This window comes from Pongo pygmaeus, chromosome X (genome assembly GCF_028885625.2).
Source record: "Pongo pygmaeus isolate AG05252 chromosome X, NHGRI_mPonPyg2-v2.0_pri, whole genome shotgun sequence".
NCBI classification, from domain to species: domain Eukaryota; kingdom Metazoa; phylum Chordata; class Mammalia; order Primates; family Hominidae; genus Pongo; species Pongo pygmaeus.
Window position 1 is genome coordinate 41,706,902 of NC_072396.2, and position 6,000 is coordinate 41,712,901.

The 6,000-nt window shown below is 42.4% G+C and overlaps 1 pseudogene; it reads left to right on the plus strand.

Annotated features, from left to right (window-relative positions):
• Window positions 1-2,293: 2,293 nt before the first annotated feature.
• Window positions 2,294-3,186, plus strand: LOC129024762 (chloride intracellular channel protein 4-like; annotated as a pseudogene).
• Window positions 3,187-6,000: the final 2,814 nt, after the last annotated feature.

Genomic DNA, 6,000 nt, shown 5'->3' on the forward strand with positions numbered 1-6,000 from the left:
CTCCTGGGAAAATATGTACTTCTTAAGCCTGGATGAAATAAACACGATTTCGCTAGTAAAAACAAAAGGATCAAATTATTTTGCGCTATGGTGGTTTACATAAAATATATAAGGTACAGCCTTATATTTTTTTTGTTTTTTATTTTTAAAGAGCCCCAAAGATCAAAAACTCTACAGTAAAAGGAGTGAAATCATACCTAAAACACTGGCTAACAGACTCTGGTGGAATATTAATAGTGATGCCCCCTGGGGTAAGGTAAGGTGGGATGCAGGGAGGCAGGTTGGCCTAGGGTCAGCTCTGGGGTCCCTCCAGCACTTTTCAGGTCTTACTCCTTAAATCTTTATTTTTATTTTTTATTTTGTTATTGTTGTTGTTTGTTTGAGATGGAGTTTCGCTCTTTTGCTCTTGTTGCCCACGCTGGAGTGCAATGGCGTGATCTCGGCTCACTGCAACCTCTGCCCCCTGGGTTCAAGCGATTCTCCTGCCTCAGCCTCCCGAGTAGCTGGGATTACAGGCATGCGCCAACACATCCGGCTAATTTTTGTATTTTTAGTAGAGACGGGGTTTCGCCACGTTGGCCAGGTTGGTCTCAAGCTCCTGACCTCAGGTGATCCACCCGCCTCTGCCTCCCAAAGTGCTAGGATTACAGGCATGAGCCATTGTGCCCGGCCCTGCTTTTTGTTTTCTTTTTTTTTTTTTGAGACAAGGCCTGGTTCTGTTGCTCAGGCTGGAGTGCAGTCGTGTAATTTTGATTCACTACAGCCTCAGCCTCCCCAGTAGCTGGGACTACTGGCACGTGCCACCATTCCTGGCTAATTTATTATTATTTTTTATAGTGATGGAGTCTCCCTATATTGCCTAGACTGGTCTCAAACTCCTGAGCTCAAGTGATCCTCCCACCTCGTCCTTCCAAAGTGGTGGTATTACAGGCCCTGGCTGGTCCTTGCTCTCTCAGCGACCCCTCCTCCTTTTTGCTCCTACCCCAGATTTCTTCTTAGGGTTTCCTGCAAAGCCATCCAGTTTGATGCCCAGGCCCTGGGGGCTCAGCTTCCACTACTTGGGCCTCTCAAGGTTCTTTTGAAAATCAGAATAAGAAAGATTTCATCTCATTGCGTATCTTTATTTCGTTTGGGTTTTTCTTGGCTTTCTAAATTGCTGGGGGGATTTTTAAAAATCTTTTTGTTTTTTAACTAGAGAAACTAACAAAATATACACAGATTCTCAAATGACACTACGGGTACCTTCATGGATTTGCCTTTAATTATTTATTATTACCTTATCCCTCTTCACAGGGGCAAACCCATGCTTTATGAAGCCTGATGCTTACACAATTATGGGAGCCTTCTTTGAAAAAAGAATTCAAAATTGCAAATGCAAAATTAGGTACAAAAGGGAATATTTACAATGAGAAATCACCACAAATGGCAAGATTTAAACAGCTGACAAATTAAACAGCGCAAAATCCAGGAAAAAAAAACCATGGTTGATGAAAATTTCTTTTTTTCTTTTTTTTTTTTTTGAGATGGTGTCTTGCTCTGTCGCCCAGGCTGGAGTGCAGTGGTGCCATCTCAGCTCACTGCAACCTCCGCCTCCCAGGTTCAAGCGATTCTCCTTCCTCAGCCTCCTGAGTAGCTGGGACTACAGGCATGTGCCACCAGGCCCGGCTAATTTTTTGTATTTTTAGTACAGACGGGGTTTCACCGTTTAGCCAGTATGGTCTCTATCTCCTGACCTCGTGATCCGACCTCCTTAGCTTCCCAAACTGCTGGGATTACAGGCGCCACCTCGCCTGGCCTTTTCTTATTAATGATTTAGAAATGTTTATTCAGCTTCACAACTTGTTAGTAATATCAAGTACTTTTTGTTTTGTTTTGTTTTTTTTGAGATGGAGTCTTGCTCTGTCCCCCAGTCTGGAGTGCAGTGGTACAATCTCGGCTCACTGCAAGCTCGGCCTCCCGGGTTCAAGTGATTCTCCTGCCTCAGCCTCCTGAGTAGCTGGGATTACAGGCGCCCACGACCACGCCCAGCTAAATTTTTTTTGTGTTTTTAGTAGAGATGGGGTTTCACCATGCTGGCCAGGCTGGTCTCGAACTCCTGACCTTGTGATCCGCCCAACTCGGCCTCCCAAAGTGCTGGGATTACAGGCGTGAGCCACCGCGCCCGGCCAATATCAAGTAAGTTTTTAAGATGATCAACTTTGGTCGTGCGCAGGGCGTGGGGAGGTGCTGAGGAGCCGAGGCCGCGGCCAGTTAGACGCCGTACTGTCCAGCGAGCACTGCGGCGGGAGCCGGCAGTCGGAGTAGCCTTGGAGCAGGAGCAGCAGCAGCAGCAGCAGCCGCAGCCGTCGCCGTTTGCGGAGCGCAGCCGAGCCGGCAATGGCGTTGTGGATGCCGCTGAACGGGCTGAAGGAGGAGGACAAAGAGCCCCTCATTGAGCTCCTCGTCAAAGCTGGCAGTGATGGTGAAAGCATAGGAAACTGCCCCTTTTCCCAGAGGTTCTTCATGATTCGTTGACTCAAAGGAGTTGTATTTAGTGTCACAACTGTTGACCTGAAATGGAAGCCTGCAGACCTTCAGAACAGCTCCCAGGACCCACCAACCATTTATAAGTTTCAACAGTGAAGTCAAAACGGATGTAAGTAAGATTGAGGAATTTCTTGAAGAAGTCTTATGCCCTCCCAAGTACTTAAAGCTTTCACCAAAACACCCAGAATCAAATACTGCTGGAATGGACATCTTTGCCAAATTCTCTGCATTTATCAAGAATTGAAGGCGAGAGGCTAATGAAGCACTGGAGAAGGATCTCCTGAAAACCCTGCAGAAACTGGATAAATATCTGAATTCTCCTCTCCCTGATGAAATTGATGAAAATAGTATAGAGGACATTAAGTTTTCTACACGTAAATTTCTGGATGGCAATGAAATGACATTAGCTGATTGCAGCCTGCTGCCCAAACTGCATATTGTCAAGGTGGTGGCCAAAAAATATCACAACTTTGATATTCCAAAAGAGATGACTGGCATCTGGAGATACCTAACTAATGCATACAGTAGGGACGAGTTCATCAATACCTGTCCCAGTGATAAGGAGGTTGAAATAGCATATAGTGATGCCAAAAGACCCACCAAGTAAAATCGCATTTATGAAAGAGATGTCTTCGTGTCCTCCCCTAAGAATATGCTTTTCCTAACAGGCTACTCTTCTTCTTATAGAGTAGAAATTGTATTTTGCACGAACATGTAGTTATTGAGGATTAGGATCAAGGATAGATAAGGTATAGTAGTTATCTTAAAATATACACTCCTTGACCGGGTGCGGTGGCTCATGCCTGTAATCCCAGCACTTTGGGAGGCTGAGGCGGGCAGATCACCTGAGGTCAGGAGTTCAAGACCAGCCTGGCCAACATGGTGAAACCCCATCTCTACTAAAAAAAAAAAAAAAAATTAGCAGGGCGCGGTGGTGCGCGCCTGTAATCCCAGCTACTTGGGAGGCTGCAGCTGCAGAATCGCTTGAACCTGGGAGGCAGAGGTTGCAGTGAGCCGAGTTCACGCCACTGCACTCCAGCCTGGGAGACAGAGCGAGATTGCATCTCAAAAAAAAAATATACACACACACACACACACACACACACACACACACACTCCTAAGCAGTATTATTTTAAAATCCTTTTACCCTGCCTACCTCTGTACCCATGTTCCCCTCTTTTTAATTTGGAGACACTCCACCACAAACTTTTCACTTTAGAGGTAGCTTGCCATCTCTCAGGAGCCCTCACCATTGTGTCCATTCACTGTGTGTAGATGGCAGAATTTTGAGGTGCAATGTCTGTTTAAATAGTAGCTACGACTTTATCAGGCAACCCCAAACTGGTGCATAATGCATGGTATAAGGAATATTTATGTATTTTTTGGATTTTTGTAATATTTAGCGCAGGGTGGAGGGCTAACAGAGGAAAGAGCTCCGTTCTTCAAACTAGAGTGATGAAAATTCACTCTGAAACTCAAAGTATTTTCTTTTCTTTTTTTTTTTTTTTGAGATGGAGTCTCGCTCTGTCGCCCAGGCTGGAGTGCAATGGCACGGTCTTGGCTCACTGCAACCTCCTCTTCCCGGGTTCAAGAGATTCTCCTGCCTCAGCCTCTCGAGTAGCTGGGATTACAGGCACCCACCACCGCGCCTGGCTAATTTTTGTATTTTTAGTAGAGATGGGGTTTCACCATCCTAGGCAGCCTGATCTTGAACTTGTGACCTTGTAATCCACCCTCCTCGTCCTCCCAAAGTGCTAGGATTACAGGCATGAGCCACTGCGTTTGGCCCAACTCAGAGTATTTTCATTTTGGATATTTATTCTCTTGTTTTTTATTAACCCAGTGATTACACTTGGCCACGTTCGAGGAAGGCATGTCCATTGTAATTTTGATGATGACAGAATTATTATTTTTTTTGTAGAAAGACAGATACTACTTTATCAGGGACGTTAGTCAAATCAAATGGAAATCGGTAAATGGACAAAAGCTACCTAGTTAAAAGGATGATCCGACAACATGCTTTAACCCCACTGTATGTGGAAAGAGCATAGCTTAAAATCTTGAGAAATTTGGACCATAAAATTTTCATGGTAGACAGTTCATGCAGTATATAAATTGGCATAATGGAAATAATCTGATTTTATTTTTACAACTAACAAATCATTCCCCTTCATTTAAACACCTTTTGTATTTACTTCAATGAGGAGATTGGAGTCTGAATGGAATGTCTTACTGTTTTCCAGGGGATTCTGAGAAAGTTTTGTATTCAACAGTTGGAAAGTTCTCTACCATTCTAGTTGATAAAACTTCCCTTTTTTGATGTAGATGCAGATTTTCTATACAGTTCTGTTGTCTTCTTTTACTACGATTGTTAACTTTTGTGATAAAATTCAAATAAGATTTTATTTCTTGGTAATTTTGACTTTCACAATTTATCTTTAAATCCTTGAGCAATCTGTTTATAATTAAGAGATTTCTGACATTTATTCTTACACTAAGTGGATCAACTCTAGGATTTAGGCATGTTAACTTTACTTCTGTTGTGTTTTGAATCTCTCCAGAGTTGCATGTAGATAGCATTTATTTCTGTGCACTTAAACCTATTTAGAAAATATCTACAAAGTAAAAATGGAGAGGAAATAGAAATGTATTTTTTCATGAAAATTCTGATGCAAATTTCATCAAGTTTAATGATTCACCAATTTCTTACATTAATTTGAATTAAGCATTTAATTCAAAGAGAGGGGAGCATTCATTATTGATATATATGGGCTTTTAAAAACTCCATCCTTTATAAATAGTCAAAGTTTGGGCCACACAAATTATATTTTCATCATGGAAAAAATTCAACTTCTCAAGCCATAATGTTGAACAGAATTGGAGTATTTTCTTTAGAATTTCTTGAACAGGCAAATGAAAGCTTATTATAGCATGCATGTATTTTCTTTTCTCTTTGGAACATCAACACCAGTATATTGTTGGCAGCTATTGTATTAAAAAAATAAAGTATATTTTCACTATCATAAAGGATTCTTTCCCCCTCTCATGAAAATAAACAACAACTTGGGGTAAAAAAAAAAAAAAAAGATGATCAACGTTGAGACAACTGTCAAGTTTCTTTCACACATGGGCTGCAAGTTTTCAAGACTTTTGTGCAGTTACTAGTATGAAATAGTCTTTGAGTTGATGACACTTCTAACTAGCTTATCCTCGATGTTCTCCTTCTAATGTCAGTGGTATTGATTGGTGACTAAGCCCCATGTACCATGACTAAGACCAGGAAGACCAGGTAGCTGGTCCCCTTTGAGTGGGCACATACATGGTAGTTTTGCTTTAGATTCCTTTATGTCCCCAGAACTCAGGGATGATCCAAGGCTGGGGCTACTCTTGCTGTCCTTACAGGACTCTGCATCCAAGTCTTTGGCTGGGAATAGGTCAGTTTCAGAGAGATTCCCACAGAGCAGGAGGGACAG